This window comes from Chiroxiphia lanceolata, chromosome 5 (assembly GCF_009829145.1).
Source record: "Chiroxiphia lanceolata isolate bChiLan1 chromosome 5, bChiLan1.pri, whole genome shotgun sequence".
In the NCBI taxonomy this organism is placed as follows: Eukaryota; Metazoa; Chordata; class Aves; order Passeriformes; family Pipridae; genus Chiroxiphia; species Chiroxiphia lanceolata.
Window position 1 is genome coordinate 51,166,845 of NC_045641.1, and position 27,424 is coordinate 51,194,268.

The window sequence follows — 27,424 nt, forward strand, 5'->3', positions numbered from 1 at the left end:
AGTGTCGGGGCCTCCCGTGTAGATTTGAATAAATTGCTCAGTTGAGGTCTGCTGTATGCCTGCTATTCCAGCTTGCTGCCTTAGGCTTCCAATATACACAATGCTGAACCATAACACCCTAAAGCACATTGGTGCTTTATTTTCAGTCTTCAGCTTTCCATCTATTCCAAACACTTTCACCCCCTGTTCTCTCTGTTGACTTACTGATGCTCTTTAGTTCTTACTTATTCCAAGGCATTGGTGTAACTCTGCAGGTGCAGCTCAGGCGTGATTTGAAAACTGTCCTCTATTCTTGCATAGACATTTTTGGAGCTTCAGTCTATAAGCCTCCAATAGCCAGTGTCAGCCCCTTGCACACTAACAGAGCACAGGGGTATTAAATTGAAGAGGAATTAACCCTTGAGGGAACTGGTTAAACAGTGATACTCTTTCATGTAAGATAACTGAAGAAAAAGACTAACGGAGAATTACTTTACTAAGGGCTGTTTTTCAGTATTTTATCTTGCAGTGGTGGCCTGCTGCAGAGAGATCAGAGCCAACAATGCAGATGAATCCTGGAACTCCTAAGTGCAGACCATTAATCCCAGCTTGAGGAAAAGAACACAGTTAAAAACAATAAACTATTTTCCTACAAATCCTCTCTTTGATTTCTGTGCCTTAGACAGAGAAGAGACAATGGGGGTTCTCTCTGGAGGGGATAAGAGAGTAGAGAACCTTTCATTTTCCTATATCCCAAATGTTAAAGGGTTTATTGCAAATGTGACCCCCCTCTAAAGGAGAACAGTTTGTGAAACAGTTAAAATCTTTCCTCTCACCTCCTCTTCAATTTCAGCAATCCCAACCTTGGAATAGAGACTGGGAGACAGATACCTCTTCAAACAATCTAACACATGGATTAAATGTGCTTTTCATTGCCAGCGGCTGGATTTAGAAGTGTCTCAAATACCATACACAGTGTTGGCTGTGTTGATAAATCAGCAATGCAGTAATGCTCTGGCCTTAAGCTCTTCTCCCACCAACTACTAAAGCAACACTAGCCAATAATTCTGTCTTTGAACTCCAGCCTACCACTTTTCATCACCTGAACTTCAAACCAGTTCTGTTTTTCTGATCCCGTTTCTCCCTCCATCTGTAACTTGAGAATCCCCACTCCACATGGGTCAGTGCTGGGCCCTCATGAAAACTCCCCTGCCAAGAGCCCATTCTTTCCCTCTCTGCATGTGCGTGACTCCGAACACCATCCCACAACACAGACAGAAATTTTTCACTATTATCATAACTTAAATTTCTTAAGCACCTTTTATCCCAAAGGACAGTGCTGCCGTTTGCAGACACAGCACCAGATTCTGCTTTTAACTGCCTGGTACCCCTTCTTTAAGCTTTTGAATAACCAAGGACAATTTTAGACTGCATAATACTTTCTGTGAAAACGCCCTTTTTACAGAGTTTAGCGTGAAGCCTACACAGTGTTCAAAGCAGGATTTTTCAGTTCTGAGTGTGAGTTGACCAGTACCCTCCATTTTGTACTGGCTTTCTGCATGGAGTGAATTTTCTCCGTGGTTCCCGATTGTAACAGGGCGGATCCAAGGGGCATAAGGCTACTGCAATTCTGTGGGACTGGTGCAACAGAAGGTTCACAAAAGGAGGAGTGAAAAGCAGCATGGCTTTCAGAGCACAAGGCAGGCATTTTATTTTGGCAGAATGCCATTCCCTGAGCAAGAACATCAGCATCTCTGTTGATGGAAAGTGCCAAGGCCCAAATCATGTCAGGAAGCAACACAGTCTGACAGCAGCATCCCAAAGAGTTTAATACTGTTACCCTTTATCATGTTGGGTCAAAATTCAGCAGTAACAATGCCAGGGAAGGTCACCACCTACAAAGAGTTTTATTACTCAGGAACTGCCCAGGCTCAGCCCTGCTCAATCTCACATATTAACATCAGAAGGAGAGTGTAGTTATAACAATGTGCTCACTTAAAGGAGCTGTATGAACAGAAGGGTTTTTTTGTATGCCTGTAGCATAAAAACTACCACACATCTCCAGTCTGAAGCTTCATCCAGTGACGTTTTGCACCAAGATATACAGTGCAAGCTACTGTGTCTTTGTTCGGCTCTGCAAGAACAACCTATTGCACTGATGAGCAACTGGGGACAGGATTCAACCCTGAATATCTGTACAGAAACTCCAGATGACATTTCAGCAGAAACAATGGAGAAGGGACCTGTTATCTAGAAGAGCTGTGATAGGTAACAGTTTTGTTTTCACCAGCTAAGCCACATACAAGTGCATGGGAATATTTTGTTCCAAAAACGCAAACCTCTTGCTACGGAGTTAACGGTGCAGCTCCACTGACTGTCAGTGATAAGAGGGTTTAATTTATAAGGGAGAACAAGCCACTAAAACACTCAGAACTGCTGCATTTAAGTCCTGGCTATCCCGCCATCCAGAGCAATGCATAGCATTTGGGCTGAGCCTGTGTGCAAACAAAATAAGCCTCCTAGGAACTGGATTCACAAAACAAACAGACTTTCAGGGCTCTATAACCAACAGCAGTCTGTAAGAAATGCCCCAGACTAGGATGGTGCTTAATCTCCCTGGGGAACCTGGATCTTCTGTGCTAACTCCAGTCACGACTGAGTAGAGTTGAGCAGCAACATGGGAAGCCGGTACAACAGCAACCTTAAAGAGAGTAGCACAGTACTGCCTGATATTTTGAGAGTATAAATTCACAAATCTTTGCTGTGCTGAAAGAGTTGGTGGGGAGGACTAGGGTGGTGGGGAAGCACCTCCTTCTGTTTGCCCACCTCCTCCCTCAGTTTCCAGCTGGTCAGATTTGGCTGAGGCACAGGGATTTGTCCTGCAAAAGCACTGCCCTGTTGTGAAAACTGATAAACAAGATGGCCCTGGGATCCCATGGTCTTTCCCTACTGCGCAGTACTTTACTTCTTCTTCCAAACCCCCCCTTTCCTCCTTAGTACCTTTTTCCACACAGTTCCCCCCACTCAAGTCTAAGAACCGTGTTCACCCCGTACCTTGTAGCAGCTCTCCTCTCCTCTGGCACTGCTAGAAAGCAGGAGGTGTGTTACCACCTAAGGGACGGAAGAGAAGGAGAGCTCAGCCCATATCAGGCTCCTCCCTACAGTGACAATGTGCCACATCAGTAACGGGTCCACATGTGTGGACAAGGACAGTCAGGAGTGGGCACGGGGGACAGTGGCACATAATAGTGTCTGTCACAGGACACATCCAGGCATGGACAACTATCAGACTCCAATGATGGAAATATTTGGTATACTGCATATTTAAAATGGTAGTGTCAGTTCAAAAGGACCTGCCTTTTGCTGCTGCTTCAGCCCAGGGTGGTTTAACAGATGAATAAAGGAGGGTACTCTCCCTCAAAAAGTGCAAGTTCTACCCAAATAAGGAAAACAGAAATAAGCACAGATCTCCTAACTGAGAAACCATAAGTCCGTTGAAAAGCATATCTTGAGGAACAAGGAGCTGAAGACATAAAAACATGTAATAAAATTATTTTCAAAGACAACAGAAGCAGGAAGCCTGCCAGAGTGTGTCTGTAAGGCTGACGGATGATTGAGATGTAAAAAGAATGCTCAAAGAAGATAAGAACAAAGCACAAAAACTAAATTAATTCTCTGCATCCATGCATCTTCCATAGGGATGTAAGGATGTTCCCACACTGAGGTTTTCTTTGCAGAAAAGAGCCAGGGGAACCATTTCAAGTTAAAGAATTGGAAGAAAAGGTTTTAGGAAAAAAACCAGTAAATGAACAAGAGTAAATTCAAAGATTCTATATTTTAGAAATCTTGACTGAAATCTAAACTGAACATGAAATAGTAAAGGCTGACAATTAAACTGTGGCATGCAACGCAAGACCTAACTCAGCCTTGGTATTAGAAGAAAAAGCAGCAAACACAATGCCAGTGTTTGGGAAGTGTTTTGAGGGGATGCAAAAGGTGCAGGAGGCCTGATTTTTTATGTCTGAAATTGGTAGAAAGAATAATGAAGAAAAGAATTACTGGCCATGTGAGAGAAATAACATAGCAATTCCCCCTCATATAGCTTTTGTAGAAGGAAGTCATATTGCACAAACCTGATTGAGTTCTTCAAAGGAGCTGATGAGCATGTGGATATAGGTGATCACTTGATACAAAACTTGCATTTCTAAATTCTTTTTGATGAAGTCTCTCACCAAAGACTCTTAAAAAGGCCCTTTAAGCTCTCAAAGAATAGGAGGGAAGGTCCTATGGAGGATTAGCAACTGATTAAAAGTTTGGAAATGTATTCATAAATTATCTGGAAAACATGAAGTGACAAAACTTACTGATGAGAAAAAACCGTAGGATAATACAAATTAAATCACCACTCTGGAAAGACACCTTTGAGTTGCTGTGGATAGTTCTATCAAAGTGTCAGCTGAGTGGAAATCAAAAAGGCAGGTTAGGAAGTGTCTGGAAAGTGACAGAGAACAAGCCAGAAGGCAACATCATGTCACTGTACAAATACCTGGGGCACCTGCTTGAATATTTGTAACTTGAATGCAGAAGCTATTTCTCATCCCTCCATCTCAAAACCAGGGACAATAGCATTAGAAACAGTAGAGAGAAAGTAATTTAAGATGACCAAAAGAATGGAAAGCTTCTGAACAAGGAAGGAGTAACTTAAACTACGATTCTTCACCCTAGAAAAAAAGTTGTCAGAGGGATAAATGCAAAAACAATGCAGAAAATAACAAGAATCATGGAAAAGGTAAATAGGAAATTTTTATCCATCATTTCTTATAACATAAGCACTAGGAATTCATTCCCAAGAGTGTTGGGATTTGGGAGGCCATAGGGGAAGAAGCTTTGACGTTTACTTGTCCTGCTCTTGCCCTCCTTCCCCAAACTGCTGTTGCTGGGCACAGCATCTCCCGTGCTGTGTGGAACTGTAACTTGACCCAAGTCATACTTTCTTATGAGCTGTGGTACTTCAACAAAAAACACCCCCATGTGCTAGTCCAAGACAATCGGTCCAGCAGCAGGCTGGTAGGTGGTAGTCCCCCCACACACTGCCCTTTGGGGAGACAATTATCTCCCTGGTATATCTGTAAGTTAAAACAGGAGGAGTGTGAAAATTATGAAGCACTCAAACCAGTCAGGGGTAGATGCAATGAGAACTCCCTTTGAAGAGGATAATCTCCAATACATTTTGCTGAAAAAATATACAGTTGCAGAAAGCAGGGGGCCATAAGAAGAATACAGCAGCTAGCTCTTGCCATGTCATGAAAAGTTTTACATGTGCCTATCAATACATCAGGAATATAAATTTCTGTACAGGCAGGTGGGACACCAATCCTCACAGTTTTCTTGGTTTTAAGCTATGTGCATTCTCGTGGTCTGTGGACAGCATGACAGATTACATTATATTACACATTGGAACAACCTATTTTCTCTGTTTCTACCATGATGTGATCTAATGGGCCCCCCAGCAAGAACGCTGCTGTGAGTTGTCACTCATGCTTGCTGCCTGACAATGTCACAAAACAATGTCACTGCCTGGATTTCTGTTATGTATCCAGAACTATTCCATTATAATATTAAATCTATTTAATGTCAAGCCATAAAAGATGTGGCTTTCTATACTATAAACAAAACACTCAATAGTGGCAAGCTCCCAATAATGAGAAAGGATAGGAAATAGGATAGAATAGGGAATAACTCTCTTTTGTTTGTCCTCCATTTCTATGTACTCCTCCCCTGTCACAGTTATGGTAACATGTTAACCTCTTCACCTTGCAGAATACATTCACCACAGCTATGTTGAACCATATGAAGGAACATCCAGACATTTCAGCCATAAGTAACGGAAATACCTGCTTTTGCACTTAGATGAGTGACCCAAAATAGATGTGTCTGCAAACATACCTGAAAACTGCATAAGAATACATCATCTCAAAAATTTTAGTAATTTCTTGCCGGGCTGAAATTTTCAAGAGAAAAATCATTTTCCAAGACACTTTATTCACTTTAGTTTCTATCTGGGGGCAGCTGGAAAGAAAACAAAAGGGAAAAGAAAATAAAAGGAAAGAAAAGAGGTTATTTTCAATAAAACGCATAAATATCTTGCCTACTATGAATTATTTGAGTTGATAATGTATGAAGAATTAAGTGGCCAGTTTTTGTTACTCCTCAGTGCAAACTAATTCTCTGTGTTCTTAATTAGTTTGTCTCGGAAAGGCAAATTGATAATATTGATAATATTGATAATCTAATATTGAGAGAACTGTAAGATGTCCCTCCATTTGTTATGGAGAGAGGAAATAAACTATAGAATCATAGAATATCTCAAATCGGAAGGGACCCATAAGGATCATTGAGTCCAACTCCCTGCTGCTCACAGAGCATCGTATGGATGAACTCCAACAGACTTGGTGCTATGACCACTTCCCTAGGGAGCTTGAATAATAGCTGAGAAAATGAAGAAGAACAATAAATTGTGTCCAGGAAGTTATAAATCATAAGAGAGAGATATAAAACTTATTACCATTTAAAAAAGCATCTTCCAAACTAAGAGATGTGGTTCTGCTTCTCCACCTGTTATGCCAACAAGAGAAACAGAAGTCAAAGTGTGGAAACAAGGGAGATTTCAATTGTTGTAAGTAATTGTTGGAAGTAATAACTCAGCATCTGTGGATTCAAGAGCATCAGGACTGTAAATCCACATAAAGCTGAATGTTATGAATGGAAGCTGTCTAGTCTCTCCCAATCTCCCATCTATTCCTGTTCCCACATTCAGATATGCTCCTTACAGAGCAATTCATCCTCTCGCTGCTTTGCTCTCTGCAAACAGCTGCTCAGGCTGTCTGCAGTGACAGGTCATTAGCGGGCACTTATTTTTTTCAACACTGAGTGAACAGGAGTGGCAGTGCTATAAAAGCTTCTCTGCAGAGCTCCATGAACTGATCCGGAAAGAGCTCTGTCCCCATTTGCTATGCTTCCTCTTAGCAAAGATTGCCTTGAAAGCTCTGTACCCTGTTGCTCACCTGCAACAGTCCTCTTTGGTCATGTTCCAGGATTTTCAAAAAGCTCAGTCAACAGCATCAGTTGCACAGCTATTGCTATTCTAGTGCTGATCTTGTCACCATCACCCTCACAAACCACAGTCAGTTTAGCTGATATGACTACAGACTACTGCGCTTGCACATGTGATACAACTATTTCAATTAAAGGTGTGAAGCCATTTCTCTTACAGGAATAAGCTTTAACTGTAAGAGTACCGTTCCAATTCTATGGGTGCGCCTGCACTAGGAGAGCGTACAACTTTGACTGCCTGGTCCCATCAATGTAGCACCACTTATTGCAAAGAGATGTGGCTTTAATCCTGAGCAACAGTGTTAATTTGCTATTTAATTCATCCAATGCTTCCCATCATTCTGCTAATTGATCTCCAAATATACTCCCTACCATGCCAGCTGAGGAGCATCTCTGCACTTCTAAGAGATTTTTCTTTGGGAATATAAGGCTATGATCCTCTACTTCAGAATTCTAAAGGAGTACTGGCAAACTTGATGTCATTAGATATTTTCTTCAAATTCTTCCAAACCTGCCAACTTTCTCTTCTACATTCTCTACTCCATAAATCCTGCCACTGAATTGTTAGTGTCTCACTAGCAGTTTTTTGATTCTTGTCAGTCAGGTTTTCTACCTTCTACATTTGTATGGTGATTACATTGAGCCGTGCTTGTGACATCCCAGATTATCATCTTGACAGCAATTACAAGATCACAAGAACTGAACTGTCACAGAACCGACTGGAGTTGCAGAGGAGAAAGGAGTAGATTACAACAGAGAAAGGGAAGCTTGACTTATTTTTCTTCACTAACAAATGATTCTTCTAGATTTCCATAGACTTACTTTAACTGCTGCATTGCTGCCCAAGAGTTCAGGCATGAAAAACTGCCTTACAGCTTCTGTGCTGCCAGCTGCTGTGAGGATAGGTAGCCAAAGCATGTCTGCTGTGTTCTGTAGCGTTCTGTCAGCCTAGGCCCATGAACTGTGGCCATTGAGATCAAAGATGATCCAGCTCACTGTCAAGGAAACCTCTGTTCACCACATAGCAATTTGTGCCTTCACTTGGAAATCTAGATGAATCACGAGTTGCATGTGCTGCTGATTTTCTTCTTTGCTGCATGCAAGTGGTAGAGGAAGGAAGAAAGTGAAAGAAAGAAGACTCTTCTTCAGTGATTGGAATCCAGTGCTGGAGTGTTCAACAAAACATTTAAATTCTGCCTTTGATGAGCACCTATTGACTCAGTGGGATTTGCTAAGCTTCCATTTGAAGCTAGAGAAAAGTAATCTTACTCTTCATTTCCTCCCCCTCCCTGCACTACACCCCTCTAATCATGATAAATATATCTAAACATGCCTGATTAAGCCAGACAGACGATGTGCCCCTAATCTGAACTGATCAGTGCTCTGGAGCTGCCAAAGTGAACCTGCTGTCTCTCTATCAGACAGAACAATAAGGGGTCCGTAATGCAGCTCCATTAACTGCTTCCCACAGAACGAATTTTCCCTGACTGCTCTTAAAGAGCAGACACTTGAGGAATGCCGCCTGATGGGAAGTTGCTTTGAATCGTCTCTTTTGGCACAGTTGTCGAGCAGCTCCTTCTCAAGCTGTCCAGACAAACAACTAAAGTATGAAAAATGTAGCCGCTTCCTTCTATGCTACTTTCTTTTAAATCTCCTCGTACCTTATCTTGCTAACTGCCTCTCAATTTTTCTCATCTTCTCTTGGTAAGCTTGAGGACTGGCTGATACGTGTTGTACTGCAAGTGTGCGGTTATCAGAAAACCAGTCCTGTTCCCAGTGTGCATGTATGTGTATGAAAGCAAGGGAACTGCTTCTGTGTACAGGTGGAGCTTGCACTCAGTGAATTCACAAAATTTAGGACTGCAACAGACCACTATTATCAATACACTACATCAATATACCAACGAACCATGTATGTTTAGCATATTTGCACTAATATTGGAGGTTCATTGGAGGATAAATGGATGTAGACTAGAAAAAGAGCAACATGTACGTCTCTGAATTTGTTCTGGAAGGTATGCACACGCCTATGCACATCTGCCTTTATGCAGGTGTAGCCCTTTTCAATCTTCATCCTCTGAAAAGATCTACTCTTACTAAAAGACTGCAGTCAAGAGGGATCAAGTGGGCATCAGACAGTGGTTGGGCTCTGTGAAATCCTGGGACTACTTATCCTAAAACTGGTCTTTGATATAATTTCAAGTACCTTCAAAGCTTCTCCGAATCGCAGGAGCTGTGAACAGCTCTGGGGAATTCTGCTAGCTGCAAGTCAGATGGAGAATTATACTTCTCAAATCAATCATACAAGAGACTGGGATGAGGTGTGACATTATATTTCAGACATATATCCTTTCAGGGAGGACTTTTCAAAAGTCACTTCCAAAGCAAAAGAGTCAAAACAGAATCAAGAATCTGGTACTATCAGACTTGATTAAAAACAACCAACCACAGACAGTAAAACCCACCTACAATTAGATCAAGATATTCCAAGGTGCTTTCCTTGTATTTCGGTATCTAAATATGGGAAAGAATACTCAAGATTCATTATGTCCAACTTTGACTGTCAGAGAGGATTCCAAAAAACAGTAGTTTCCAACATCCTGTTCTGTAAATCTGCGCTCTTGCACTGTAACTAAGAGCTGAGGAATTCTGGTGTTCGTAGGGGTCTGCATATGAATACACACTGGATGTGCATGTGAATGGTAAATTCCCTTTGTCCACGTGCAATCATGCACTTCGCAATGTGAAATGGAAATCTAGGAAAAAAATCTGTAAATATTTCTGCTAAAATACAAGTAAGTTCACCTTATGTCATTGGTTCCTTTCCACAGCATTTAACAAATTCCTCTTTTCTATGTAAAAGATGAAAGATGCAACAGAAGGCTATATTTTTTTTATTTCTGGGCATAGCACAACCTAGAGAATTCATCACATTAAAGCATTAATCCAACCTAGTAAAAATAGTTTTTAATCTTATATTGGACTCTGTGTTGGAGCAATACATTTGAGTGGGATTTGTTAACAAAATGTTATGAAAATCTGCTAGTATATACTGCTGGGTACATAATACTATGTTTCCAGTCAGCTACTGCATGTTTCTTTGATAAGGCCAGCTGATAAAATTTTCTGTAAAATGTGAAGAAAAGTAAGATCAGTGATTAAACTGCAATTTTTCTTGCTATCTTTTTTAAGATTAATCCTCCCATCACAGATAATTGTGCAAAATCTGGAATTCTAGTACTAAAATGACATTGTGTGCCAACAGGTATGATTTTGCACAAAAGTAAAACTACAGTTAGCTCAGTAAGAAAAAGTAGTTTCTTTGTCCTTTTAACCACAAATCTGTTCTAGTGCAAAATTGCATCTGACTGCACAAGTTGTGGGTTTTCTGCTGAAAAGTTTGTCTTGCCTCTTTTCCCTTATATATTTTTCTTCTCCTCTTGGGCTTTTATGAAAGAACGAAATACAACTGTCTAGTTCAACGTACAATTAGCTATGATATTGGAAACAAACATGGGAAATCTGATAACTAGGTTTTTATGGTCCTCTTATCTTGGACATGTTATACATAATTTCAGCTAACAACCACCTTTGTTCTGAGAAGAACTGACACACTGATACACACAGAAAGCTTCACATTTAAGTAAGGACAAAGAAATTGAAATGCCACTAGTGGTATCTGCTTTGTGGTATAATGAGCACGGTTGTGATACCTTCATTGCATAATGTCACCACTTGCATATTTTACCTTCTGAGCTGCTCTGTTATATTAACTGTTTTTTCTGCTTAATGGGTCATCACAGCTCAACTTCCATTTAAACATAGTACCCCTTTTACAAGACCTAAGTGCTACAAAACAGTCTTTCCATAAATTTGCCGTTAGCTCATTGCATCCTCATTTGGGAATGGTTCTGAAAGGGTTTTAAAAGAAATCAATTATAATAATTCATACATTTAAAGATGCAACTCCAACAGTCAATCCAACTTTTCTTCTCATTATAAGACAAATGTGAATGCCAGCTTGTTACTATTCCTGGGGTTCTCTCTGCACAGTGATCGTATCATTTTAAGTAAAGTGTGGAACATATTTCATGTTTGTCAATGCATTTTTTAGTTCACGTGGATTATGATACCTCTGAAATATAAGCACAGCAGCAGTTCCTGAATGATTTAACATGCAGATATTTTTACTCTGAATTAGGAACAACACATTCTTGTTTATCTTAATCCATAATTGAATTATATAAAATTGGAATGGGTTCTCATTACCTGGAATAAAAATATCTGGGTCATACCATGATGTAAGAATATTGGTTACTGAACTAATGTGCAGACTGAAACTTAATTAAACACACAAATTTCCTTATATGTTGATCAAGTCTGACATCCTACATTTCCCCTTCCCACAGCATGAGCACCATCATGTCAGTGAGGCTCACTGGAACCTCTCTGCATAACCCTTGTACACCCTGCAAAAATAATCACAGTCCTACTCCTTCAGTGTGCAAGTAATCGATTACTGCTCTGCTGCAGGGAACCACACAGCCTTCAGACTACTCAGTAGATTGCATGTGGCAAAAAGGGAACACTCTGCAAAGGGTGTGAATGAGTCATTCGACATTTCAGGTTGACTGAAGTGATTCTGCTACATTTATTTCTAATCTTGATGTGCTATCCATATTTGCATGTTAAGCAGGATGGGAAGAAAGAGATTTAAATTATTTGTTACAATACATTCAGGGAAAACAGCGGACTGCATGTATGTGAGAATGTGGTATTACCTGCATGAGTGGGCGAACACATGAGAAGTGCCTTTTCTGCCCTCATACAAGAGTAGGCATTCTACATGCAAGCCTGAACACATCTCAGCAAAAGTATATTTGAACATGTGTACCTCTGGGGATCTGATTATAAATGAAAGATGTTCATTTGCAGTATGCCTGAACAGAGGAACAGAGGTCCCATGAGCATACTTCAGGTGACGTGTGTGTTGTGTTTTCTTTGGCAAATACAAATCCAAATGAGCTGGTCTGTGTACACTTCATGGGTACGCATGTGTGCTCTGTGCATGTGGGTGACAAGGATCACCTATAAGCATGAACAGGTGCCAGTGGAAGCTGGAATTTATACACTTGTCAAACATCATTAGCAGTAAGCCACATACTTAAAGACTTCCATGGAAAGGATACATGGCACCTCTCTGGCCTAACACTACGCTCCTTCACTCCTGCTCATACTTCCAGTTCAAAGCGCAAGTTTGCAGGGAGTCTGACCTTTTATAGCTCACCCTGAAGTCTGATTGATCCTTGCATATCTAGTAACTTTAAGCATTAAACCATTTTAATGTACGAGATCACCTCTGAGGCTTAGGAGCCCCAGTTCAAGCACTTGGGTTTGAAACTTTGGACAAAGACGCTCACTTGGCTCTCATTTAAGAAAAATGTACCTATCCATGTGGAGACAAAGATTCTGGTGAAATGCCTCAAGGAAGACATTTTCAAGGCTGGAGAGGCAAACATAAGATACTTCATGAGATATTCAAGGCGATATCATAAGGACTCAGTGCTTTAAACTGAAGATAGAGAATCTCGCTGTGAATATGGAATCAGTGAGCCACACATGAACTTATTCTTGAGGAGATGAAATATCAGTTGGGTGGGGCAAGCAGAGTACTGGTATCTTGCCTCAAGCTAAAAAGAGTCTGGCTTGTTTTGTACAGAGCTAATGATGTATTTGCATCCAGAGGAACAGACTTGCAGCATGTTGCATAGGTAAAGGACATCACCAAGATCTGCACTGATTTGTCGTTGTTTTTTTTTTTAAATGTCCAAATTATTGTGTCCTTGAAGTTGTTAAGATTTGCTAACTGCATAAAGCACTGCAGATCCTCCCTTCCTTCCCCAGTCTGCAAGTTATTGATACCACACTCAATTAACCCTAGTGAGTATAGAATGGACATTGTCTCTCTGTTTCAGTCATTTTTTGCTCAGTAACAGTTTACATACAAACCACTGAATGGCAGTACTTAAATCTCCAAATAAAAGTGCTTTAATGGAAACAAAGGTGCACATTCATGACTTTTGTATTCATATTCAGCCTGGTATGCTTCGTTATCTGAAAGCCTAAACATTGGACCTAGTCAGTGCAGATTCTGTCCCATTAAGTAGTGAGTGCAATTCTAGTTCAAAAAGTTTAGAGAAAATGTACTGTTACATTTGTTTGTGTGGCAACTGCAGGTATACTATTTTAATTCCAACTTATCCACTGTGCTTGTATTGGCTTTGTACAGAAGATAAAATGGAATGAGATGAAAATCCAATTTTTGTTAGTGAGTCCACTCCAAGGCACACTTACTGAGGTAAAGGTCTAGCAGCCATTGGAACTGGTGATCAAATTACTGGAGACAGCTACAAACCAGTTCACAGATCCCCACCAGCTCACTTAACCATGAGACTATGATTGTTTTACCCTGGTTTTGTTATCAGGCTGAGAAATGGGTGTGTACATATTTAAAGCAGTCAGCTGTTGCATTCACCATTACATTAAGCTTTATGAGGGGAGGAAAGTATGCTATTTCTTCCACAACACAATAAACGTCATGCACATTTGTTCCTACAGTTATGCTCCAGAATATGCTATGCTGACATCAGCGTTGTCATCTAAGAATCATCTAATGAAGAAGAGTTGAAAGAAAAAAAAAAAATAAATCAAGGCATTGGTATCTTATTGACAGTCTGTTGACTAGTTGTTATAGCTCTATGCTTTTCTCCTTACTCTTTCACTGCCTTTCCTATTCATAAGGCAAATTACGTGAAGCAAATGGTATTCTGAACAGAAACCAACAGGTCAGAGCTGTTTATAGAATCATACAATAATTAGATTAAAAGGGATTTTTGGCAATCCTGAAGTTCAAGCCCCTGCTCACAGCAGGGTTAACTTTGAAATCATACAAGATGAGAATGTAATCTCATTTTTCTACAGTGACTACTCTAAAAAACCCACAAGTCTCATTCAGGCAATTATATAAATTATGCACACACCTAGATCAAAGACATATGGAAAATAATTTAGGTAGGAGATCTGCATTAAATGATTTGAGATTTTTCTTTCAATATAAATTCATAGATGATATTGACTTCAGTGCTAGACTCCAATTATACAGCTGCATATTATCAAAACACACACTAAAATGAGGCTATCTTTACAATCATTATTTCTTGACCTCTGTGTGCTTAAATATCCTCATTATATAACTTCAGAAAACTGATTATTTGTAGATGGAATTCAGAAAACAATACAAAAGAGGAAAGAAGGGGAAAATTCCAAACTGGAAAAGAAAAATTACTTTACTAGGCACAATGGAAAACACTATATGTCATCTACCTCATACAGCTTTCAAGAAGGTGTTCCTCTTCTATATACTTTAGAAAATCTGCAGAAGAAAGTTTTGAGAGCTACAAACTGTAGGAACTGTGCCTCTCTCACCCTTCAAGATGCATTGTGAACGTTGCTAAGGGTTCTGCAATGAGAAAACTACCAGTGGCAAGAATTACTCACACAAGATTTAAACAAGGCCTGTGCACTGCTACAAGGAGATTTACCCCTCAAAACACAGATTAATATAATTACTGCCATGATGAATGAGGTGAATTTTATCCAAATTGAATACATCTAAAAATATTATCAACGCTGCAATTCTGCTTCCAGGTGAAAAAAATCAAACCCCTATTATGCTCACTGCACTTCCATTTTCTGCTGCGGTCTCTATCAGTTTGTTCTGCTTATATCTAATTTACTTGTGATCAGATTTAAGGACTACAATGTTCAGATTCATTACTATTGCATATCTTGCTGTATTTGATTATGGTAGGCTGTCTTGAAGATGAACCTTGCTTTTTAGTTTAGCCTTACAAAAATGATTATATTTAATAAAGTGATCATCGTTGCAAAAGAAGCTAATCTCCAAATATCCACAAAACATTCTTTGAATTTTGGAATACTGTTTTCTTGGTTGCACTCTCTGAAGGTGGTTGGACTTTGCTCATCTCTGCAACTTACAAAGGAAAGCGGTAGATGCTCAGCGTTTCTGAAGCTCAAGTCAATTAAGCATCTAAGATTGCAGAGCAGAAGTTGATGCATTCAAAACCACTTCCTTAAAAATGTCATGCCAAGATTTTGACTGAACAGGGGAACAACATTTCAAAAGAACATTCTGCTCAAAAGCTAAAGAGCGTTTCAAACAAAAAAAGTAAAATTAAATATACAAATAGAAACTGTTCAAAATAGCAGAAAATAACCACTGTTCACTCCAAGAGATTCTCAATGCATTTCATAAATCTTGAATTAAATTCAGACTCACTTTAGACTTCTGATATCCTGATAGGCTCCAGTGGGGGGGTTTGCAGCAGTGCTTGGCAGGGGCCACACACTGCTATAGTTCCTCCCTGGTGTGTCTGAAAGGAATACAGCTGCTGCTTTGCCTTCTCTTGCTAAAACTACCTAGCACTTTAATTAAGAAGGCCTGTTATGGTTCCTTGGGGTTTTTTTGCTGCAGCTTCACTGAAAATAACACTTCTCTGGACACCCCTGGTATGGGTTAGCTGAGTTGGTAACTCTGAATGTTAAAATATGATGATTGTGTGCTTTGACTCCAGCTTTACCCCAGAGAGTACTTCCAGTTTGGCTGCTGCTTTTCCTGACCCTGTATCCATCCCTTCACCTAACAATGAAATTCTTTCTCCAGTACTTTTCAGCAGTGCACAGCAGGTTAGGAGCAGCAGCAACAACTGCCCAATTAAAATTAAAACATCAGATGTGCAGAAGGCAAACTGTACTCAAACTGATCTGCCTGGGCCATAAGGGCAAAATGCCTTTAGGCTCATGCAATTAGCTGAAGGATAATTGATGACCACAAGCAATCAACCTACAGTTGTGGGTCTCATGTGCAAGAAATGTGCTAGGGCATGTCATTCAGTATTGACTCAGAGGAAAGGGCTTAATTCTGAGTCACTAACACCATCTCCTGAAACACTGAGGGTTTCCTTAGAAATCTCCCTGAAATTACCAGCTGAAATCACAAAGTGCTCAGAAGACTCAAAGCAGTGGCTACAAGTGTGCTACCATTCCTACAGTCTCTATAAGTTATGGTATGCAAAGAATGGTAAAAACTTTATCTGGATGTGGAGAGGAAAGGATCCTTCAAGTGAGAGCGGTGCCCCTGATGATTTATTAGAGCAAGACAGTTATAATACAGGTAAAAGCAGGTGTGGAGAGCTTTGAGGCACTACTGCAGTGATAGAAATCATGCCAGAAAAATGAATTCTTGTTCTGGAGTACTAATGGCTATCTGAAGAACTGTCCTGAAACAACTGCCTGGGAGAGATCCTCTTTCAAACAAGCCTTTCATCTTTCCTCCCTTCTACTTCCTACCTTTCTTTTTAGAATGGAGCTTGCTGAAGCCTGGGTTTTCTTCTGTTGTGATGTTGCCTGCACCTCAAGAACTGATGTGTTTAGTCTCTTTTTTTAAAAAATTTTTTAAATAAAGACAGCTACTGCTTATTAAATTCCCAATGAAATTATTACCTTGATGTACCTGTTAAAGCTGCTTTCCAAGGAGGCATATTGTATTGACCACAGCGAGCCACAATGCTATAAAATCCCCTGTGTTTCTCCTGCCTGAGACGGCACATTGAGAAATATACCTAGAGTAAACCACTTGAACATTAAAGCACTGCTTGTTTTTGGCAATGAAGACATAACCTCTGTCAGTGCAGAGCACCCACTGTCGACAGTGTCTGAAAGTCAGTTCAAGCCTTTCTGTAAAAGAACTAATTAATAATAAAGCTCAGGATGCTTAAAGAACTGACTCTCAGAAGCCCTGGAGATTTAGGAAAGTATTTCTACACCCATTCTGCATTTGCAGTTATTATTGAATTATTAGTTTCTACAGACATTATCTCGTGGTTGCTTTAACCCTCTTTGCCACATTGACCTCAACAGTTAAGGGAAGAAATCAGAACAATGACAAAAACTAGTTAAAAAATAAAAATAAAATTAATTAGTATGTACTATGGAGGCACTTGGCATGTCTGCATACTAACAGCTAATTTGAGTTTTGCACTTAAAATAGAGATTCGGTGGTTTTGCTGTGTATGAGAAGCACAGCATACATTAAGAATTACAGCACTTACTATAAGGGCAAATAATTAATTTCCTGAGAAGTTACAATTAAATCTATTAATTAGTTTACTAAGTAAAATTATTCTTAAATATGGTTTTTTTAAGAAACTTGACACTTTGTGTTTGATATTTTGCTTGTTTCTTTAGCCTTAATAATGGATTAGTTAATCCAGCTTTTTATTCTACTTAAAGATCACAGAAATCTTGCATAGACAATGTAGGAAGATTTTTCAAGAATTTTTTAACTTTGTGATATTTCTTACAAAAAAATCTCCCTTCATAAAACCCCCGGTGTTTAATTCATTCCCTCAGATGATGCTACAAATGGAGACTTCAAGACACCTGAGCTGCTGACAGTTAGAATGGTCCTTTTGGAATGCTTGTCACTTCACACTTGGATTCTCAGTAGATAGTAGAGCCTCCACCATCTTTCAGCAGGGACAGTTGGCTTCACTTCTGTTGGAAACAGAGTGAAGCAGCTGCTGCTCAGAATGATGAAACTCCCACTGTGAGCAGCAGTGTCAGCCCCACTGAGAACTGCCTTGCTGTGATGTTGTGGGAAAGGAAAAATGTTTGCCTGAACATCATTTAAAGCTAATCTGACAACACAAACATTCAGAGACTTTCATTGTTGAATGGGCTCATTACAGCAAAAGGAGAAGGTAGCGTTAAACCATTTGGGTATGTAGTACATGTGTCATTACTTAGTATACAGGAGATAGCAATATATGCTGTATCAAATCAGTAGGCAAAGGAGGCAAGTGCAGCCCATGGCCTCTGCTGAAGGTAGTGACATGATTATGACAACGCTGATGTAATTTTTGGCAATGTAATATTGCATGTCACTTCATCCCTTTCTACTAAGAATGTGAAAGTCCTTATGGCTTCAGTGTATTAAGATTCACCTTCTGTTCAAGATGGGAAAGTGTTTTCAGACTAGATTCAGTTCTTTTTGACAGCTGAGAAGACTGGGAGATTTGTTTTTGTTTGCTTTGATGGATTTAATCTCAGAGATCTGTTACACTGTTAGAATTGTCAAGAAAGGATAGTCCAACAAGTGTAATGATAATACAACTTGAAACTTGATAATACCACTTGAAACTGTAAACTAATCATCCTGATAGAGTTCGAAAATGTTTGCTCCATCCCCCTGTAAAGCTCTACACACTTGGTTGATAGAAGGTTTGGTCACCTTTCTCAGAATCAATGTTTTGACTACTATTTGGGGAGCATACTGGATGTGACAGACGAATAATCTGATGTGGTTCAGCAAATGCCATATACAAACACTCAGAGAGAATGCCTCTAGTGTCCTGGCTTTATACGCTCTACACTTCCACATGAAAAACAGTTACCAGGGCACGATTATGCACAGAGACAATTTTAGAAGTTGTTTCACATCCCTGTTTAGATTGCAGGGTTATGGAGTGCTTCTCCAGTGCCAGAACTCAGCTGTATTTTGGAGTGCCTATGACCTGGAAACATGATGTTATTTATGTAGCTAGATTTTAAAAATAAAAAAGGAATGCCAGAGCTCTGGGGGTTTAAGTTTGTACTGTAAGTGTTACTGGTGGATTTTTCATGATGAGATAATAAAAAAAGAATAAATGGGGAAAGGAAAAACTAGAGAACACAAGGCATAGAGTGCCTCGGGGAAAAAATAGCATGTTATTAGTACTTTACACTGCTCTGAAAAGATAAAGCCATATGTAAAAAAAGATTAGAGTTGGGGAGAGGGAGGAAGGATGGATCTTGGCAGTTCCAAGAGAGGTAAAAAAGAATTTCATCATATATTGGCACATAATGTTCATTTAGGCATTCGAGTAATTTTCTTTCATCTCATAATATTTTGCAGTACTGACCTCTGATCTTAGTGCCAGGATAATGTGTCCATTATTAGCAAGCTTATTCCTCAAAGGTTAGTCTCCCCTGCTTAGATGTTATTTAAATGGTACTTTAGCATGGTTCTCTAATTAGCAGAACAATTAAAAAAAGTTATGGCTACGGGAAGAACTCAGACCCTTTCAGGATAATTTTTTTCATTCTCATATATCTGAAATCCTTCTAGAAACATTATTTACAGCAACTATGCTTCAGAGATAGCATTCTGGGCTAAAGCAAAAGAAAAGAAGATGCCCTTCCTTTCTCCCAGATTATCCAGCTGGGTTGAGTTAAATATCCCTGGAACAGTAGTGATCAAACATTGAAGCATTTGAGTACAACCTCAGCCCACTAGAATGGTTGAATCATGGGATTCAGTTTATGTTTTGAACCATGAAGACTATAGTACATACATTTGTTAGCCTAGCTGATATGACTGCCAATTCTACTTGTGTTTGTGCAAGTCTCTCTCCCCTGTTCAAAAAAAGTGCTCATTTAAAATAGTGTTTAAAATTAAATTATCACTATAAAATGCAGAAACAAGACAGCCTTGTTTGGTGATGAAGAAAGATTAGGAATCTAGTTTCCAAGCCCAGCTCAGCTAAAGTTTTGCTGTGCATACCTGGGCAAGTCACTTCACATCTCTGTACTGTAGGATGCATTGAAAAAGTGCAGTGCAGCCATACATGGAGATATTTAAATGGAGTGGGGCACCAAAATCCATAAAACCTCCTCATCAGGCGACCAGTTCATTTTTGCAGATTGTGAAGTTAGTTTGGCTGGTATAGCTTTAGTGCTTCTGTCATCTCAATGTCATCACACTCATGTGCCTGGGCCTGATTACAAAGTGAGAGCATTCACACTCATCTGTCTTAAAAGCAAATGGGCAAAATGCCCATCAATAGGCAAAAACGTCTGTAGATATTAAGATGAAAGGCTTGTGCAGGAAAGACAGTTACTGCCATATAAACCCTGATGGTAATATACTTCCTTTCCTGCTGCCCAAATGTGCAAAGAATGGTGGCAAATGAAGATGAAAAGACTAAGAAGACTCCTTCAATGGAGTTGCAAAATAAAGATTTTTGAAAGATATCACAGGATTTATGGATAAAATTTGTGCTGACTGGAATATGGTTGGTAGTCAACCCTGAGCTTTAGATCAAGTGTGTGACAATCATTATATTGAATATGTATGTGGCACTTAGGGACATGGTTTAGCAGTGAACATGGCAGTGCTGGCTTAATGGTTGGACTCAATGATTTTAGAGGTCTTTTCTAACCTTAATGATTCTGTGATTCTATATAGTCATTTGAGGAACTGAAAGAAGATAGAATTGTTACATTCTTAAACCAAAAGTAGACTCTGGAGAGAAGGGAAAAAGGTAGTGGAAGCTGGGGCCTTACTATATTGTAAAAAGCTAAAGAAACTAAAATGACCCCCAAAGACCCAGACATATCAACTGTGGGTAGCAATATTTCCTTACTTGTCAAACATATGGCATTTTATCTGCCCCAACAGGTAGGTTCTTCTAACTAATATCAGAGACTGAACTTGCCAGTGAGTATATTTTAAGGTGTGTATGTATATACATATATCTTACAGCTCCACTAAGAGGAGAATTTCAAGTGAAAATACTGTTAGGGAAAGAAACATAGGGAAGAGAATGAAGACCATTTTCATTATGTCAGACAGTAAAAATAAACCAGAAGAGACTGCCTACAGCAGTAGTTCCAGATCTGTAGCTTAATAGCAGCCTCTTGCCTGCCAAACTTTTAGATATTGCTTGTGGCTAAAGAGAGCTGCTGTCAAGCTGCAAGTTGATGGGGAGAGCAAAGTATAACATTGTGCAGAGGACATTACAACCTCACTGCTGTTGCCCTTGAATCAGCAAAAACGGAGGGCATTGGTGTATGGTTACAAGAGTAGAATATAATCCTGAGGAAAAAAAAGAAATTCCATGTGAACAGGTAAAGGAAGACAAACATGAAGAGAAAAGTAATGGCTATAACTTATAAAAACCAGGCAAGCTTGCATACATGCTACACCTTATGGAAACTAATGCAAGAAGGCGTAAGAGATCAGGACAAAAAACTAACTCGAGCAGCAGAGCCCAGGCTTTCTGGAAGTTGCCTGTTTTGCCCAGGCAGATCCTTCAGTCTTAGTTTAGGAGATGCGTGCAGAAGGGAGCGCTAGAGATGAAAGCAACTCCAAAATCCAGACAACAAAACTATGCTAAGTTTAGATGTGTACATTTCACATTGCATCTCCATCCATCTCCAGGTTATTCTACTTTGTTGATAAAAATGGGAATGACACACCCTGCTATTTTGTGCTTAATCTCTTATCCGTGGGATTGTCATATTAGAATGTAAGAAAGAAATAGAAGTAAATGTCACTAAATAGGAAAGTAAAGAGAATTGCTTCACTGCAACATTTTTTCACTGAGCTGCTACTAAGGAAACATGGTTTCTTCATATCTGTTCCACGACTCATTTCGCCATCACATCATAGCCAGATTTTATGTCCTATTCAGAAACCTGTGAGAAGAGGCTAAAGCATGGGCCTCTCTCTCTTCCGCTTTCAAGTGGATGGCTGCATCACCTACAATCTTGCATATCAAAACATAACTGATGGGTAACTCTTTCTTATCCCAAAACCCAGCTCCTCCTGTCATGACCGTTTACTAAAAGCTCAGTCATTATAAAACCTTTTTTCACCAGGCAATTATAAAAGGGACAGATTCTCCCACTGCTGTTGAAGAGAGTTTAGATTATTGTTTTTTCTAAGAAAATTTTGTACTGATAGGATGCTACTAAAATGTTTCTTATAGACTGATGTCCTTTTGTTCCTACGAGACAACTATTATGAACTTTATGTACACAAACACACATGAAACACACACAAGACCTTGCTATACAGCTCTATAGCACTCCAGTCTAAAGAAATGTCTCATAACAATATTGCATATTAGGCTTACAGTGCATCAAAAAGCTTTACAAGGACATTAAAAAACAATTGAGGAGAAATTACATTCATGCCTGACCCCTTAAGAAACCACCACATTCCACAGAAGACACCAAAAGGAGGGTCAATAATGCCAGATCTTCAGCTGCCAGAAGCATTTTTCTTTCTAAGCATCTTGCCCCTGTTGGTATGATCACAATGGGTGTCTCAGAGATACAATAGTCTGATCTCTGCCAGAGCAACCTTAAAGTTTCTGGGAAATCTGGATATCTCTTTTGCTCCTGACTAATAAAAAGAAATTTCTCCATTCATTATTTTCTTTGTTCTGTTCCAATAAATACATTCCTCCTGAGCACAGTCCTGATCCCCCACTGACAAGGCGAAAAACCTGATGCACCTGCGGTGGAAAACACACTGAATCTCAAGCCTTGCAGCTAAGACCTTATTTGTTTAACTCCCCAGAAAATGTGATACTACTTTACTCAGCGTATTTACCCTTAAAACTTCATAGTGAAAGAAGGAAGCAGCCAAGCAGATCTGTACCTTTGAGGCAGGTGGTTGCACTTTCCTGTTTCAGGTTCTGTGATGAGAGAAAGCGATGGGGGAATGGCACAAGTCTCATAACAACCTGTCTTCAGCACAAATGCTTAGCAAGGGCCAAAGTCTGTGGAGCCATGTGGGACACACAAGTCTTCACCCCAGCGTCTCAGCCTCTCCCTCCTGAAGCACAGCCAATCAAGCTAGTAGGGTGCAAACCACAAACCACGCAGGAACTCACAGGCACGGCAGCTCACCGAGCCTGTGAGCGGCTCATCAGCTTAGAGTGGTTTTATTCTTTTACTGTGAGGGAAACTGCTCTAGAGCAGTTTCTCTGAATGCTACAGCTGTGCTGGGGCACCTCATAACTTGCTCAATGCTGAGTTCTTTAATATATCTGTCTGGAAAACACTAGCCCCTTTGGACAGAAGTAGTGATCCCCAAGAGCAAGCCACCAAAGGTCTAAAATGCATCCTCTTTTCTGTTATGGGGGGCCAGCGGTGGCCATAAGCTATCAGCATCTGAATTCGTGAAGCACCTCTCCTGCTACACACCCCATTTGATGTGACAGAATCTATGGGTGTATATGCACGGGGCACCCACATGTGAAGATGCACTTGGATCTCTGTAAGCAAACACAGGCGAATGCAACAATCATCTTGTGCCTGTGTAGGCACAGACAAAGAGAGAGTTGATATATCGAGTGTCCAGGATTTCATCAGGTTGAGGGATTAGTGTGAACCAGGGGGCTGTCTTCAAGCTGTGAGAAAAAGAGTTATGAAAATCTGATTCTTACAAGAACACAGAAAAGGCACATTTGCCTATTTAGTTGTTGTACCAGTTGGGTTGCTAGCAGGGTTCTATTGCAGTGGCCTGGACAAGAGTGACTGCGGTCTGCCCAGAAGACTGATGATTTGTCTGGGCTATGCACCTTTCAGATGGTAAAATCTATGGTAGTATCTTAAGGATATAAGAATAGAACTTTCCTCTGCTCAGGTGAGCAACGGCTGAAGAGACACTGCTGGGTTACTGCACTAAACTACTCCCCCCACACCACTACAGAAAATGGAAGGGGTCTCCCATTCCTCACGGCAGGGGCTGGAAGACAGCGAGGGGAGGGGCCTGATGCGTGATTGACAGCCCCTCTGGATGCAAGCAGCCTATGGGGGAGGGGAGGGCTGGCTGAAAGCATTCTGATTGGATTAACAGAGAAAGGGGTGGGGCGTTTGCAGATGATTGGCAGCAGTTTGAAGCCTTGGGGGGTGGGGAAGAGGGGAGGGAAGTTGATCCAAGAATCGCTGCTGTTCCCACTGCTGGAAGAGAGGATAAATAGAGGGTGGTGCTGGTGGTGTGAGTCCATCCACCTATATGAGCCTCATGGTTAACTCCAATCATTAATTACACAGGCGTAAGAGTTACCCCTGCACTACGCTCATCCTGCTTGGCCTCTGGAAGGCTGTTTCCTCCCACCTTCCCTGCCCTCCAGAGCTCCCTTCTCATGCCTGAGGGCTGCCAGGGATCAGCAGGGTCGCTGTGGGAGGAGGAGCATGGGTGGTTGGAAAAATGATTGCTACCAGAGAGCAGAAAGCCTCTGGCCTTAGGAAACACAAGTCCTTGCCCTGGCCCATGGGCTGCCAGGTGCGGTGGCTGTGGCTGTGGCTGTTAACATGAGGCATTTCAGAGAAAGTAAAAAGGAGCTGACATCAAGGTAAATTTCTCCCTGCCGCCACCACTCTAGGACCACTTAAAATCATAGCCTAAAAACATCATCTAAATTCTGTCGGGGAGCTGTAAGCCGTGAAAGGGCCATTTGCTGCAGCTGAAATAGATTCATAAATTATCAAGTTCTTGAGCCAGTGAGATCCACATGCCCCAAGTTCTTGAGGCCACTTTTCTTGACGTTGTGCTGTTTCCTTGAGTATGGTTCAGTGCCTGGCCAAATGGTCCGTGCTTTTTCCATCCTATTGCTCAAAAGCAGCAGAAAAAAATATTTTCACTCCTAATTATTGTTGACTTTGTAGAACAAGCAGCCAGATTGCTCAGGTTCAGTCTGTGTTCTTCAAAAGAGCACAGGTGTTACAAACAGAAATGGGCAAAATTTTATTGATAACATTGAACTATCTAATACTGAAAAAAACTATTCTTAACTGTATCTTTTGTCCAAAAAATTACAAAGAACAATTAAGATGTTTTATGAATTGCTATTAAATTACTCTTTTGCCATTTTTAATGGTTTAAGTACTTCCAATATAAAATATTCTGATTTCCATCTAAAAACAGCTCTTTATCTCAAAATCTACTTTGATTTGAGTAAAAAGGGTAAAAACAGATTAAACAATAAACAACGTTTTGGGGGAAAGCACAACTTTCCATTTGGCCTAAGATAAAAAATATTTTTTCTTTTGCATTAGGGACATCAATCTTGCAAGCAAACTGAAAATCAGTTATATATGCAGCATTGTAGCATTAATCACATGGAGCTGGCTGAAGAACAGAAACACAGAATGCAAGAATCAAATGCTGATATCTTGTTTACTAACACTAAGACCTATACAGTGTTCAGCTTCATTTATATGGCACAATTTGTCTGACATTACCTGACAAACAAAAGCAAAAGACTGGAAATTAATGCAGGGCTATATCCAGGCTTCAGGCTTTATAGTCTCAATTGATCAATTTGAATATTATTTAAATACAAACATCTACCAAATTTTATATTTCAGGCTGGTTTTTTTTTTTTTTTTGATTGTGTTTTGTTTTGGTCAGAGGAAGATCTTTTAGGCTAATAACTTGTTTTAATCATGATTTAACTCTTTTGACATAATGCCACCAAAATACTGCTATTGTATTGCTATGTCAGTTGGTATGTTCTTTTTATACCTCTGGAATATTCCTGAGCTCCTGAAGTGAGGGGGAAGGCTTTACCAGCATTGTTCATGTTGTTCTTTTTGTATATGTATAGAATTTCAAGCTGTCACTCTTGGACTTTTTACCACTTACTAAAAAAAAAGAAAGAGAAGAAAGCACTGCATACTCATCAAAATCCTAGACCTACAAAATAGAAACCAGGTGGGGACCCAGATAGGGGCAACATAGGTACCAAGTTTTCTGTAAAGCAAGGTATGATTGCAAGAGGATTAGCTAATCAACTTGTAAAACAAAGCAAATCAATGTATGCTGCCATGTAACCAATGTCACAGTGCCACTCTGACAGAGAGAGAGAGAGAAACATACAAAGGGAAAGGAGGAACCTCATGATTGATGTTTTTAATAGCTTCATTGAAACACATGATAAAATCAGATTCTCTCAGCAGGAGACAGACAGATATAAATGGACTCCATCTGAAGCGCAAACAACAAAAAGACACAGGGAATCGTAAAACATACAGCACCCTCCTCTTAAAGATCTCAATTTCTCTCATCCAAGTGTTTGCAACTGTCTCTCCCCGTGAAATCCTAATTAAACCAGTATTTTTCCCATTTAAGTAATTTGAAAATGTGTGTAGTTTGATAAAAAGGTTAATTAGCACTATTCTTTAAAAAATTGAAAAGGTACCATTTTGATCTTTTGCTTGAAATTCATGCCTATCCTTGCATTAAAAATATTCCTCAATCTGGACTGTGGTAGCTCGCAGACAGGAGAAACATACCCATAAGGGGGGGCTGTAGTGAAGTGCCTCAGGTGGAAACCAAACATTTATCATGAGTTTTAATATTTTTACTTTTTGTTCTCCTGAAGTGTACTATGGATTGTTTTTCTTCTCGAGGCTGGGTGTTTTTCAAGGCTTGAAATCAAACTGATACATGATGAAGACGGACCTTCTCTGGTGACTTAGCTGGGAATTGCACAGAATTCTATCCAGACTGATACTAACCAATAAAAACAAGAGATAGGAACAGGAACATCGCAAAAAGCTATGAAATGACAATTCACAAGCATCATTTAAATAATTTGGAGGCTGCATTCCCTTTTTATGCTGTTGCTGACCAAAATGGACTTCCTGTTGAGTGTACCAGCTGTGAAAGATGACAGATTCAAGCTTATTGGTCTAGAAAAATTGTTGTTACTGTTTAGCAGAGCAATTCATAGACAAATGGAAGTTCTTGTTTTAATTCCTTCACCTCTCTGCTCTGGTTTAGAGCCCTTCAACAATTCCTTGGACAGAAGGATTGCAATAGATTGACATGAGACATTTCCTTCCCTTCTCCCTAGTTGTAGATACTGTCCTTTTGCTGTAATGTAACTTTCACTGACTCTGACATTGGCATTTGGATCTTGTTATAGATATATGCTATATATTGATATATGCTCAAAATGCTAGCTTTGTTAGCACCAAAGTCAATTGAAGCAGTGATTTAATAGTTGAAAGTAAGTTTAAACAAACTTACTGGAAAATAAAATTATCCATTTCTTCTTTTACTTGCTAGGGCTCCCGGTGCTCTGGGTTGACTATTCATTGTGTTTTCAACCTGTAAATGTCAAAGCACTTCATTATTATTGCATACATTATTGAGTAGAACCAAGCCACTTTCCTTCTAGTGTGATATCAAACATGATATCTTGCCAATAGGAGAGGCTAGGCATATTTTCTGTATTTTCTCCTTGGGTCTGTTATGGTTGCTGTATTTTTGGTTAAGGTCAGTTGAATGTGACCAAAAGGTTATTGCAGAAAGTAATCTCCAGTCCTCCTGTTCATTAATTTTGCTACCATGGAATCCTGATTTTGGCTGCCTTACACAGATGAGAAATGGAGGATGAAATTATTTCTG

The 27,424-nt window shown here is 39.9% G+C and overlaps 1 protein-coding gene across 1 annotated transcript in view; it reads right to left on the bottom strand.

Annotated features, from left to right (window-relative positions):
* GRAP2 (GRB2 related adaptor protein 2) overlaps positions 1–22,778 on the bottom strand; it is a 40,019-nt gene extending 17,241 nt beyond the window's left edge. Inside the window, exon 1 of the mRNA XM_032688240.1 lies at positions 22,661–22,778. The gene's annotated coding sequence lies outside the window, so the exon portion shown is untranslated. The remainder of the gene's footprint in view (positions 1–22,660) is intronic.
* Positions 22,779–27,424: the final 4,646 nt, after the last annotated feature.